Source organism: Bacillus rossius, chromosome 14 (assembly GCF_032445375.1).
Source record: "Bacillus rossius redtenbacheri isolate Brsri chromosome 14, Brsri_v3, whole genome shotgun sequence".
Lineage (NCBI taxonomy): Eukaryota > Metazoa > Arthropoda > Insecta > Phasmatodea > Bacillidae > Bacillus > Bacillus rossius.
The window spans coordinates 40,085,923-40,100,659 of NC_086341.1; the positions used below are offsets into that span (position 1 = coordinate 40,085,923).

Sequence of the window (14,737 nt, forward strand, 5' to 3'; positions counted from 1 at the left end):
TTATTTGGGCAAGTATGTATTTCATCTCAGTGCACGCATGCGCACGCATGTGTGTGTGTGTGTGTGTGTGGTAGGATGGTTAAGCCTAACATGTAAATAAAACCTGTATGAGATAATATAATTTTTAATTTCTAGATGCAGTAACAGCATCCTAGGATGAAATTTCTACCGTAAGGTTTAAGGGAAGTATATTTTTTTTTGGTCTTACAGAATTTTAGCGTAATGGTGAAGCAGCATCATTGTAAAAGGGGAAGAGAGGGAGATGTTTTATTTGACCAATGAAAAGAAAGCTTAAGGTAAGTCTCCTTAAATGTTTGTGAAAAGGGTTTGTTCCTGGAACATCAGCAAAATGTGTCATTCTGTGGATGTTCAACTGATTGTTCGCAATGAAATGCTAAAAATTTATAAACGAATGTTGGTCATAATAAATGTAGAATAAATTGTTAATGTTTTAGTTTTGTAATGTGTTCTTACTTTTAATAAATGTATTAAACATACCCGATTTTTTTTATTTCCTTGCATTACTAGTATTACCATTTAGCTACCTGTCTACCCGAGTGTCAGATTGGCGCCACGAAGTCGGTGACTAACGGGCCTGTTGTAGCATGCGCGTCATGACTGCAGCTCGAGTGCTTCGTGATGACACTTTGACGAGCAGTTGGTGGCAGGCTCAGACATTCATGAGCGCCTCATGGCGCCACAAAGTCGCGGACTAATGTACCAGTTGTGACATGCACGGTCAAGTCTATTGTTTGGGTCCCCTGGACACTGTGAGATGACATTCCTGAGTGATGAGTCACGATGCAGGCAGTGCCTCGCGCCCTAATCTCTAATCACCTAGGTCATTCGTAGTTTTACCCGAGTGTGGTTTCCCATGTTTGGCTGTCAGGTTACATTTCTACCACCACCACTCACAGACCTGCTACGACATGCACATGAGTCATTCTGGGTTTTTCCGAAGACAATGGTACTTCCATGTACTACATTCCTATTGGCGGATACAACAGAAATACTCTGTTCCTAATGTTTTTCCAAGAACAGGCAGGTCCGAGGCTATAAAAGGCCAGGATTAACTGTCGGAGCTTCATTGTGTTCTTGGAGTTTGAGTGAGCTAGTTCGTGTGTGAGTTTCGCTGCTACCACGATTCCTACCGCCACCGATACATCATCTTCTGCAGCTCCACTTCATCGTTTTCTGAGGTATGCTTCATGTTTCGTTAATATTTTTATGTTTCTCAGCTTTTTCGTAGGTTATCTGATAGCTAGTTTTTTCTCTGTACACTTATGTATGGGTAACCAGGAATTGTTTAGCTTAAACTTTTAACAGTACTTTAAATATTCTAGCATTTTTGAGTTGTGCATTAGTGTAGTTTTGAGGTTATGTAATCAATCATTTTGAGTTAACATTGAATACTTTTTCAGCTTTAACTTTTATGAGTAGGTACTTTAAATATTCTACCATTTTTAGGATTGTACATGAAGGAATAGCTTTGAGGTTATGTTTGCAACTTTTTTTATTTAGTAACATTACTAGTAGTTTAGGTTAGTAAGCTTGAGTGCTAGAGCTTTAAGGTTATGTTTGTAACTTTTTTATTTAGTTACATTGCTATCAGTTTAGGTTAATAAGCTTGAGGGATAGAGGTTTGAGGTTATGTTTGCAACTTTTTCGTGTTAACATCTAGCTACATTGTATTCTTAATTCTTTTGTTATAGTTCTCCGTGCGTCGAGCTACCGTTGTGTGTTCCGTACGTTGAGACCAGTCTACCGAGTGTCGTGATGATGGCGTCTACCGTTCAGAAATGCCGTTTCTGCTCTGCTACATTCACGGCAGGCCACAACCGCTACCGGCACGAGCGTCAGTGTGCTGAGAACCAGCATCGTGACCACCAACAGTGCCACCTATGTGGAAAGATGGTCGCACGCAGCGATAAGATGCAGCAGCACCTTGCATCATGTGCTGGAGCTGTCGCTACGACATCAGGCATGCGGTGTAGCTTCTGCTACAAGGCCTTCGCCCGTGCTGATTTTGCAAGACGCCATGAGAAGTCGGCTTGCGGTCTTAACCCAAACCGCATATCACATACCTGCGACAACTGTGCTAAGGAGTTCGCCAGGGCTGATAAGTTAAAAGCCCACATCAAGGTATGCAAGGGGCCTGCTCCGCCTCCAACAAAGAAGCAGAGGATGGTAGCAGTTAAGCCTGCAGTTACGCCCAAGCCTTCGACCAGCCGAACAAAGGTGGTGACCGGGACTGGTTTGGCCAATACCCACGGCTTCATCACCGCCGAAGTGGGTTTCAAGGGTAACTTGAAGACGTACGTGGCAGAAAATACGTCAAGTTCTGCCAAGGATATTTGTACGTACCTGGACTCCATCAAGAACAAAATAATCAACCAACTTGTGGAGGAGATTGAAGAGAACGGACCTCTCAAATTCAATATCGTGCTCGAGTGCGCCTACAAAAAACCCGTAGATGCCTGTGAAGACAAGAGGGCCTTCAAAACCATGAATGTCCCCCTCTACGCAGTTCATGAGGTGGAGGAGGCAGTTACCGAGTCCATCTCTAAGATCTGCAAGGAGGAGGAAGACTACATGGGTAAGGGGTCCGGATGGACTTTGTCGGCCGTTAAGCGACTACAGTTGAGAATCAACAAGCTCGATCCACTCCGTGCCAGCTCCTACATCGAATTACCTACTTCCATCAAAGACAAATACGCAGTGATAAATCCGCAAAACCTCGAAGACCACATGTGCTTTAAGTGGTCGATTCTTGTGAAGTACGTGGAAGGTGAGCATCCTGAACGTGTCAACCAGCGCTACCATGACTTGGAGGGGAAGTTCAACTTCAACAACACTGACTTCCCTACTCCAATCAAGCAAATACCACTGTTTGAAAAACAGAACCCCGGAGTCTCCATCAACATCTACAGTATCGACGAGAATCTGAATGTTGTTCCTGCACGAGTCGCTCCTGAAGAAAAAGAACATCATTTCGATCTTCTGCTCTTGGTCAATGACGATTCATCCCATTTCACCTACATCACTAATTTTTCTGCTCTGGTTCGGTCCCAAATCACTACACATCATGATGCTATTCATGTTTGTAAAAGATGCTTCAAGCATTACGATGATCGGGGTAGGGTTAGCGGGCTCACTGGTCTTCAGTGTTTGGAAAAACACCGTGAGCTCTGCAAACAGCATGCTGCTGTTAGGATGGAGATGCCATCGCCCGATCAAAACGGCCAGCCACCTGTTCTGAAGTTCAAAAACTTCCATCACAGTGATAAGATGCCCATCGTGGTATATTGCGACTTTGAAGCTATTCTAGAGAAAATCCATACATGTCACCCGAATACTGATGAGTCATACACGCTGCAGTACCAAAAGCATAAAGCATACAGCTACTGTATTTACGTGAAAGCTGATAATACCATCATTCCTGCACACCTCACTTCAGCACTTCCATCAGAGCCTGAATTGTATCGCGGTTGTGACGCAGAGGATAAGTTCATATCCCGCATTGTGGAGATTGGACATGACGTACAGAAAATATTTTCTACGTCTGTTCCTATGACTCCGCTCACACATGCACAAAACACTGCTTTTCTGCAAGCAAGGTGTTGTTGCTACTGTGGAGGAAAGTTCGGAGGAACTGTAAAGAAAGTTCGTGACCACAATCACTTCACCGGCGAATTTATTGGGCCTGCATGTAATGACTGCAACCTTCTCAGGCGCAGACCGAAAAAGTTGATTGTGTTCTTCCACAACCTGGCATACGATCAGAACTTCATTATCAGGAAGTTGGGGTATGATAGTAAAGACATCTTCATCATTCCGAATTCAGAGGAGAAGCTGATAACTTTTTCCAAGAAGTTACATGATAAGTTCAGCATTCAGTTTGTCGATACGTTCCGTTTTATGAGTCGGGGTCTTGCTTCGCTCGCTGAGTTCTTGCCTGCAGACAAGTTTATAAGTACTACTGAGTTTTTCGCGCCTGATGAGTTGGAGTTGGTTACCCGCAAGGGTGTCTTTCCGTATGATTTTGTGGATTCTTTTGCTCGACTAGATGATACTCGTCTTCCATCCATCGATGATTTCTACAATAGTCTGACTGATTCCATGATTTCAGAGATGGAGTACGCTCATGCAGTGAAAGTCTGGGACAAGTTTCAGTGTGCTACTTTGGGGGAGTACGCTGACTTGTATCTAAAGACAGATGTCCTGATTTTGGCGGATGTATTCGAGAATTTCCGTTCCATATGTTTGGAGACATACAGCCTAGATCCGTCTCACTATGTTTCTTGTCCAGGGTTCGCTTTCGATGCGATGCTTCGAACCACAGGCGTACAGCTAGAGCTTCTTACCGATTATGATATGTACATGTTTGTGGAGGCTGGTATTAGGGGGGGAGTAGCGCAAAGCATTAAACGTCATTGCGTAGCCAATAACTCCTACATACCTGAGACATATGATGCATCCAAGCCATCCACATTCCTGGAGTACATTGATGCAAATAATTTGTACGGGTGGGCGATGTCTCTGCCGCTTCCAATTCGGCATTTCCAATGGGCAGACACATCAATTGATGTCGTGTCTGTCCCAGATGATTCTCCTACAGGCTACATTATTGAGTGTGATGTGGAGTACCCTCCCGAGGTCCATGAAAGTCATAAAGACCTGCCATTTCTCCCCATAAATCAGTGTCCGCCCGGCTCAAATCAATCAAAGTTGATGACAACACTTGAAAATAAAGAGCACTACATTGTCCACTACAAAAACCTCCAGCAAGCGGTATCTCATGGGCTGAGAGTGACTAAGATACATCGAGTCCTGCAGTTTGAGCAGTCGGCATGGTTGGAGCCCTATATTCGGCTGAATACCAACAAGCGGAAAGCAGCAGCCAACGAGTTCGAGAAGGAGTTCTTTAAGCTCGCTGTGAACTCGACATTTGGTAAACTGATGGAAAATAAAAGGCGGAGGCTCAAAATGGAGTTGGTGTGCTCTGAGAAGAGGTTCAAGAAGTTGGTGTGTTGTCCGTCCTTCAAGGACCGTACAATGTACGAACCGAATTTGTCTCTAGTCCACCTTAATCACGAGACCATCATTTTCGACAAGCCGATCTATGCCGGACTGGCCGTACTAGATCTTTCAAAGACTCTCATGTACGACTTCCACTACAATACCATGAAACCCCGTTACCATGACAATATTCACCTGATGTATATGGATACAGACAGTTTTGTGTATGAGATCCAGACAACAGACTTTTACTCAGACCTCAAAGCCGACCCTACACTGATGGCTAAATTCGACACCAGCTGCTACCCTTCCGACCACCCATGCTTCTCCCCCATCAACAAGAAAGTTGTCGGTAAATTCAAAGATGAATGTGGGGGAGAAGTGATGGAGGAGTTTGTAAGCCTACGGGCCAAACTCTACGCCTACAGGTGTGGTGGTAAGAGCGAGAAAAAGGCCAAGGGCATCCAGCGATGTGTGGTCAAAAACCACATAACATTCGATGACTACCTGGAAGCCCTGCAAGACCACCGCACAATGAGGGCAGGCGTTAGAGCAATTCGCTCCCATCAGCACATACTCTATACTGAGTACAGCAATAAGCTGGCCATAACGTGGGAGGACGACAAACGGCTGATCTGCGAAGATGGTATCCACACAGTACCCCACGGATATGTTGGAGGCGGCGAATAATTTTTTTTCTGTAAATAGTTTTTGATTTAAATAGTTTGGCAGTTTGGTAGTTGTTTCCATTTGTTGTATAGTTTTTCTGTTTTTGCTGTACAGTTTATGTTTTTGATTTATAGTTTCCATTTTTGTTGTAAAGTTTCAGTTTTTTTATGTGTAGTTTTTGTTTTTGCTCCATTTTTGTTGTGTAAAATATGTTCTTAATTTAATAAATACAATTTTACCTAAATATTGTTTATTATTTTTAATATAGAACCTATATCCCACGAGGTACTGATACTTATAAATGTCTTACAGAATGGTGAAATGTAATTATACACAAACATTAAAATATCTGCTTCCATGCAGCTTTTAAAACACGAGTACGCAAACATGAACTTGTTTATAAAAGTGAAATTGAACGCAGACATTACAAATATCTGCTTCCGTGCAGCTTTAAAACACGAGTACGCAAACATGAACTTGTTTATAAAAGTGAAATTGAACGCAGACATTAAAAATATCTGCTTCCATGCAGCTTTTAAACACATGTACGCAAACATGAACTTGTTTATAAAAGTGAAATTGAACGCAGACATTAAAAATATCTGCTTCCATGCAGCTTTAAAACACGTGTACGCAAACATGAGAAGAGATTATTACTTGTGAGTTAGGACTCTGAAAATTTTTTGGCCAGCTAAGATGGAGTAATAAATGTTTTTTTAAATTATCATTACTTTAACTAACGCATCCACAACGCTAGTATTTATAACATATATTTCAGTTAAAACCTATAAGTGATAAGACTTTAAGAAAAAACTGTCGGTTACAACAACAAAATGACTGTGGATTTTGTGGATTTTTTGGATTCTGTGGATTTTGGTCTATAAGGTTCATAACAATGTTGGTAGAGAATTGTAACTCGACCTTACATACACTAACATACTTTATAAACCTACAGCCGATGACGACATCCATCAGATGAAATCAAGATGGCAGTCTCCACTAAATAAGATGGTCCCTCCAGCAGACAACGATGGTATATATTTTTTTCCCTGATTTTCTAAGTTAATAATTATGATTTTCCAAGATGGTGGATGTAACGAAAAATTGTAACATGAATGAGTGGGGTGTTCGATGACGATGCCATTGTAACAGAGGGGTGGGGGTGCTAGATGATGTACTTGTAATTTAGAGGAGTGGGGTGTTCGATATGTAGGTTTATAATTAAAATTTTATTAAATAATATTTTTTTAATTTTATTTTAAAATTTTGATTATTTAAATTTTTAAAATTTAAATTTGTTTTCATTAAAATCGGATAATAAATAAAGATTTTCAAGATGGCGGACGAAACTCAAAATAGAGGAATGTTGTAGAAAACAAAATGACCACCGGACTTGATGTAATCCAAGATGGTCGCCGGAAGTGACGTAATCCAAGATGGTCGCAGGAAGTGACGCAATCTAAGATGGCCGCCGGAAGTGACGCAATCTAAGATGGCCGCCGGAAGTGAAGTAATCCAAGATGGCCGCCGGAAGTGACGTCATATAAGATGGCCACTGGAAGTGACGTCATCCAAGATGGCCGCCTCGAATCCCCGAATCCCCCTCCCCCCTCCCCTGTCCTCATATGAACCAAATACACCTACTAGTACATTAGCATTTTTTTTATTGTTCTGACGAAATTCGTCAGAACCTATGTTTGTCAGAACTCGGGTCCCCTGCAACCGTAGCCTTACGGCCAGTTGCAGCATGCTGCTCTTAGATCCGCGATCAATGATCTTAGCAGTCACGCCAACACATACGGTTACTACAAGGATCTTCGCTTGCGTGAAAACGAAGATCATACCATTTCAAAACCGTGGCAACAGACGACAACAATGTAAAATAAATGTTAGGCGCGATTCTAAAAGTAGGATAAACGATACGAAGTCGCTATAATCGATTGTGAAACTGTAAGAAATACAGTTGTTATAGTTTCTCATGCGGCCACCGAATTGTATATGTTGATTTATAATAACGACTGAAAATACAGAAGTGGTATTTAAAAGTTATTTCAAACGAATTAGTCTGAAATAATAATATGTTTGGTTTTAAAAAACGCATCTGTTTAAAAGGGAATGTAATTTATTTGAAATAAAAAGCCTTACTAAACAAATTAAACGAGCGTTTCAATCAATTAAAATATGAGTATTTCTTGCGAGAAGTATTTGTGACGATAAATAGCAGCGTTTTCCGTTAATGTATCAGATATCGTTCGTAATTTTGTAAATAATTATCTAATATTTACACCCGCATGTAGTCCGTGAAGAGTCCGAAGATGTCTGCTCACGCACTGTTCATCCATAAACCACCCGGGCGTCGGTTCATCTCAAGATCCCAATGATCTCCGTTCAGCGCAGCGGTGCGACAGAAAAATGTGGTCGAACAATGATCACGAGATCGTCCCTGATCTCTCTGATGGTTAAACTGCCTAAGATATCATCGTGAACTCATCGTGTAAATGACCCGTTATTTACAAGTCTCGACAAGTGTGACTAATTCTTAGGGACCGGAAAAATTCGCGGGTTCAATGACCACTAGGATGGACTCCACAGTTCTACGTAAACTCGGGCAAATGTCACCCACTCATTGGCTGCTGTCTTTTGTAACGTCCCTAAGTAGAAGCCCTGTGATTCTTTACAGGTTTGGTTGAGTGTCTCTCATTGGCCCAGAGCCCTCCAGATGAGTCATGAGCCAATAGCAGAAGAAGCATTGGGATACAACTGTTCGAATTTTAGCCTATCGCGAAATGAATCCGCGATTTTTTCCGGTCTCTACTAATTCTTAGAGGCTTGCATATTTCGCGAAAATATTCCGAGACCAGTTGAAAGTTAAAAACACTGTATCATCGTCTGGCGTTTCGTGATTGGGCGAGTTTGTTTTCAGGCACAAGTCGATCGCTAAACCACCCATCACAGTGATTCAGTGCGGAAGCAAACGCGTCCTGAGTGGCTCGGTCAAACAAGGCAACGACTTCTTTCGCCGACGGCCGCCAATCACAAGGAAGAAACTCGCTGGTGCGGTTATACAGTGTTTGCAGTCTTGTAGGCGTTCGGATTTATTCGCGGAAAAATGCCTGACCCTTCAGTAGTTCTGTTGGATTGGAATTTCAGTATTTGGTGTTGAGTGTATTTGCTGGAGATTATTCCTGTAATGATTAAGGACCAGAAAAATTCGATATTTCAATGACCTGTAGGATAGTCTCCATGCTCCTCTATGCATGCGGGAAAATGACATCTGCTCATTGGCTACTGACTCGTGATACCTGTTAACTGGGACGCTAGTGATTCGATACTTCTTTTGTTAAAGGTTTTTCATTGTCCGAGTGTCATTCAGATAAACTGTGGCCCAATCACTTATGCAGTAAAGAGGCAAACGTTTTTGGATTCTAGCCTATCGCGAAAGGAATCCGCGAATTTTTCCAGTCCCTATTAATGTTCCGAATGTCCTAACGTGTTCCTGGTGAGGACACGAATTTACGAACCCCGGCCGGTGGATCAACCACGGCTACGCCCCCACGACTGGCGAAGAGTAGACGGGAAGCCTAAGATGTCCATCAAGTTCTGTCCCTGCCCGAACACGCCCGAATATTCCCCTTCGGCCAACCTCGGGATTTGTTTTATTTTTGCGCAGGAAAAATGAATTCAAATATTAAAAGTGGTCGGTTAGTTTAGCTACATTAAAACCTTTTAAAACATTATGTACTGTTAGTTAGGTTAGTATAGCTACATAAAAAAACAGAGAAATATATATAGAGACCCGGAAAATTCGCGGGTTTAATGACCTCCAGGATAGACTCCAATATCCTCTACACACTCGGGCAAATGCCACCTGTTCATTGGCTGCTGACTTGTGAGTCGTCTCGACTGGGTGGTCTGTGATTCGACACTTCTAGGAGTGAGGATCTCTAATTGGCCCTCAGTCCTCCAGATTAACAGTGAACCAATGACAGAAGCAGCACTAAGGTATCATTATTTGAATTTTAGCATAACACGAAATGAACCCGCGAATTTTACGGGTCTCTAAATATAAATGTATATAAATGAACCCGAGGTTGGCCGAAGGTGAATATTCGGGCGTGTTCGGGCAGGGACAGAGCTTGATGGACATGTTAGGCTTCCCAAGAGTAGACAGACGCACGTCTGTAGTGCAGGAAGGGGGTTTCGCGGACGGAGGAAAAGGGGCGCGTGGGACAGAAGGCCCGCATGAAGCTGCCACGGAAACTGACGCCTGTCTCGCCAATTGCAACCCCGCAATCCAGCGACGCCTCACGCAGAACCCTCCCCCCAACCCTTCCCCCTGGGATGCGACGAAGGGAACGTGAGTTGATGCACCTCTGTACGTCTCGGAGCAGCCGCGGAGTGATACACGTGTCCGGAAGACTGACTCCGCCTGCTGCGAAATAGAACCTGACGCATTCCCCACAGAGAAAAAGGTTTGTTTGAATCAAACAAATAATATTTTATAAATGGGGGAACAAATATTTACTTGGTGGAACAAAATATTTCGTTCAGTTTAATCAAACTCGGTAACAAAAATAATTTCTTACACCTAACGAAATATACATTTGAGGTAAGTAGAGGCTGGCATTTTTCGCGAATAAATCTGAGCGCCTATTAGACTGCAACAAAGTTTACCCGTACCAGTGGTTTCTTCCTTGTGATTGGCGGCCGTCTGCGAGAAGTTACTGACTTATTTGACCGGGCCAATCAGGACTAGTTTGCTTCCGCACTGACTCACGGTGATTGGTGATGTAAAAATCTACATTGACCTGAAAGAAACTCACCCAATTAAGAAGACACACAGACGATGCTACAGTGTTTTAACTTTCAGCTAGTCTCGGAATCTTTTCGCGAAATTTACATGCCCCTCGAGATGACCAAATCATTTTGTTGGGTCAACAGAATCTTTCCTACTACAAAATATTTGTTTGAGTTAACAAAATATATTTATTTCGCCATATCAAAACAAATATTTTGTTGAAGCAAACAAACCTTTCTCTCAGTGCACATCGCCATGAGCATTAAATGCACATCTCTTTAGCTATTGTGGAGGGGGGGGGGGGCGGTATGCGAAATTATTTGGCTTACGATAACTTCGTGTTTTTTTGAACCTGTTTTAAAATAAATTCATAGCAAAAACCATATTAAATTTTTCATTAAAGATTTTTCTCCCTACTAATCAAATCATTATATCCCGTTTTTGTTAATGAACTTAAATGTATATTATTATGTCAGTCATTGCATGTTTTCAGAACGTGATCATTGTGTTCAAAAATTGTATCTACGATTCGTATGTAGGCTTCGTCCCAAAACGTTTAATTTTTGGTACCTATAATATTCATTAAATAAATAAATATTTATTTCTCAAATCTTTAGAATCCTGGACGTTTCAGGGTTTTTGGGAAAAACTTTTTTTCTATTCATTTAAGTAGTATAGGAATGTATATCCGAGATCTGGCTTCTGGCTGAGGTGCCGAGGTGCCGGTCCGCCATCTTGGATTGTGACGTCACGGCGGCCATCTTGGAGGAGTGTAACGGGACATAGCGTAACGGGACAAGTTTGACCTTGACCTTTGACCCTCAAAATTCGCTAAAATTGGGCAAAAATTGCCCAAAATTCCTCAAAAATCGCCAAAATTTAAATTTTTTTGAAAAAAATTTCCGCCAAAAAATCTCAAAAAATTCCTCAATTCAAAAATCAGGATTTCGAAAACCCTCAAAAGTCGTTTTGCCCTAGAAAAAACCCAAATTCCTAAAAGCGGCCGAGGTCATGACCTTGAAAACTAGGATGCCATGGCAGCCATATTGGACGATGACGTCACCGTTGCAATTTTCGTTACGGCCGCCATCTTTAACTTTTTTATTTATTATCCGATTTCAATGAAAAAAATTTTAAAATTTATTAAAAAATCCATTTAATAAAATTTTAATAAAAAATATTTAAAAAATATACTTTTACGACACGGAGTTCGGAGTCCTCGGTTCGAACCCGGTGAGGCCAAAAAAAAATTAAAAATGACGACCGATCCTCCTGCCGTGGTGACTTTTGGCAGACTGACTCCCACCACTTTTCTTAAAGCATATATATATCGTCACCTAGTATGACGTCATGTCCGCCATCTTGTCTTCGATGCTGGAAGCCATCATCATCATTGTATCGTCGACAAGAGTGCGCTGACACCATGTTAGTTTAGTTCGTATCCGCTAGAGTGCAGTAATCATTTATTATTACTGTGACACCCGTCATCTTGAAATATGGCCGCCATCTTGAAAATCCGTAATTATTTAGCTAGAAATTCGGGAAAAATTCCAAAATTCATTAAATAAATCACTCATTAACTTACATATTGATTCGATCCGCTCCAGTCCTTGGTTCGATCCCTGAATGATGCAAAACATTTAATTTTATATAAAAAATAATAATTTCAATAAACCATGTTCAAAATTCTTAAAGAGACTTTAAATCCTCTACTACCATCATCCTATCAGACACCAAGACCACCATATTGGAAATTCGTAATTGTAATGCTAGAGATTCGGGAAAAAGTTCAAAATTCATTAAATAAATTTGTAATCTATATACTGATTGATTAGATCGACTAAGGTCCTTGGTTCGACCCCTGGCCGATACAAAACAACTTTAATTTTAAAAAAGTACCAGAAAAGTGTAAGGTTCGAGAAATAAAACACCTCAAAGTCTTTTACAAACATAATATTTATTACACAATTTCTATCCTACTACAGAATCACTTGCGAAAGCCAACAACAATCTTATAAACATTTAGCCCTACATAGACGTGCAACGACTACTTCTTAGCTCCAAATGGCTCCCAAAGCTCCAACAGCCTTCAAATGCTTAACACAGCTCCAAATGGCTCCAAATGCTCCAAACGGCTCCAAATGCTCCAAATGTCTCCAGCAGCTCCAAATGCTTGACAGCTCCAAATGCTTCAAAAGGCTCCAAATGCTCCAACAGCTCCAAAAAAAGGCTCCAAATGCACCAATAGCCTCCAAATGCTTAACACAGCTCCAAATGGCTCCAAATGCTCCAAACGGCCTCCAAATGCTTGACAGCCTCCAAATGCTTAACACAGCTCTAAATGGCTCCAAATGCTCCAAACGGCCTCCAAATTCTTGACAGCTCCAAATGTCTCCAGCAGCTCCAAATGCTCCAACAGCTCCAAAAAAAGGCTCCAAATGCTCCAACAGCCTCCAAATGCTTAACACAGCTCCAAATGGCTCCAAATGCTCCAAACGGCCTCCAAATGCTTGACAGCTCCAAATGTCTCCAGCAGCTCCAAATGCTCCAACAGCTCCAAAAAAGGCTCCAAAAGCTCCAACAGCCTCCAAATGCTTGACAGCTCCAAATGTTTCCAGCAGCTCCAAATGCTCCAAATGCCTGACAGCTCCAAATGCTTCAAAAGGCTCCAAATGCTCCAAATGCTCCAAACGGCCTCCAAATGGCTCCAACAGCTCCAACAGCCTCCAAATGCTTGACAGCTCCAAATGTTTCCAGCAGCTCCAAATGCTCCAAATGGCTCCAACAGCCTCCAAATGCTTAACACAGCTCTAAATGGCTCCAACAGCTCCAAAAGACTCCAAATGCTTCAAAAGGCTCCAATTGCTCCAAGAGCTCCATCTTCAATTGGTTCCAACTGATTCCTATTACTTTTATCGAACTTGGCATGATTACTAACATGTCTTTATCAGTATACATTTTGACTGGCAGTGGTAACGTTTTTTACATCTTTAAGTTATAAGTTTTATTTAGAAATCAGATTTCGATAAATGATAGCTTCCATCTGGAAAGAAAATATATTAATTTATCTTCAAGTTTATACACATACATTTAATTTAATCCATTATTGTATGTAGCCAGCTTCCCTCAGTTCTTTGAGTATGAAGGATATTTCTTTAATGTTCGAATAGTTTCCTGCACAAAGCGATCCATGTAGTAGTCGTAGCCTGTTAACCAATATGTTAGGATCTTCCCATGAGGTATAATCAATCTCTTCTGCTGCCTTCATCATCCTTGCATGTTTATAATAAATATTATCTCTGGTGTTTATCGTTTTAACACCAACCACAAGGTCACTTTCGTCATCTTGCCAGTGATTATCACAAGCTTGATCAGGATAATTTATTTTATTACGTCGTTTCCATCGTTTTGGTCTCAAACCACCATCACAGTCTTCGCTCTTGCATGCTTTTGGTGCTTCAGTACAGTACTCAATCATGTCAGCCTCAGATGTGTCACCACAATCTTCAATCATGCCAGCTTCTGATGTGTCACCACAGTCTTCAATCATGTCAGCACCACAAACTTGATCAGGATAATTTATTTTATTACGTCGTTTCCATCGTTTTGGTCTCAGACTGCCATCACAGTCTTCGATCTTGCCTGCTTTAGGTGTTTCAGTACAGTACTCAATCATGTCAGCCTCAGATGTGTCACCACAATCTTCAATCATGCCAGCCTCAGATGATTCATCAAAGTCTTCGACCTTGTAAGCTTCAGGTGGTTCTCCATCTTTCACATTTTCATGGAGACGACTAGATATTGGAGTAAATATATTTTCATTTCTAATGTGGTTACAACTTCCTTCGTTTGTTTTAAATTTTAAATTATTATCTTGATCTAGATCAGTAATTTTAGCATTAGCTTTTTCGCCTTCGTTCCTCTTCCGCGATGTTGTAGCCCAGTCTTCGTTATCTTTATTCATCTTAATTGTACAGGTCTTGTAATGGCTATCCAAGTAATATCTTCTACCAAAGGATTTCTGACACTGACTGCAATGAAATGGTTTTTGACAAGGACCCAAATTACACTCGCTTCTCTCATGTCGTTTAGCATTCTTTCTCAAGGTAAACACCTTGCTACAGTATCTACAGTGATGACGTTTTGATACAGCAACAAATCCCGTCTCAGGATTCATATTAGTTATTGAGACTAATGCCAGATGCAAACTAAGAGTTTTAAATTAGATATATTACTTAAATAGAATTTTTT

General features: G+C 41.3%; 1 protein-coding gene across 1 annotated transcript in view; it reads left to right on the plus strand.

The window, feature by feature from the left end:
* The window catches only part of LOC134538780 (neuroligin-4, X-linked-like), a 185,572-nt gene that overhangs the window by 23,499 nt on the left and 147,336 nt on the right, over positions 1 to 14,737 (plus strand). The gene's annotated exons all lie outside the window — the stretch shown is intronic.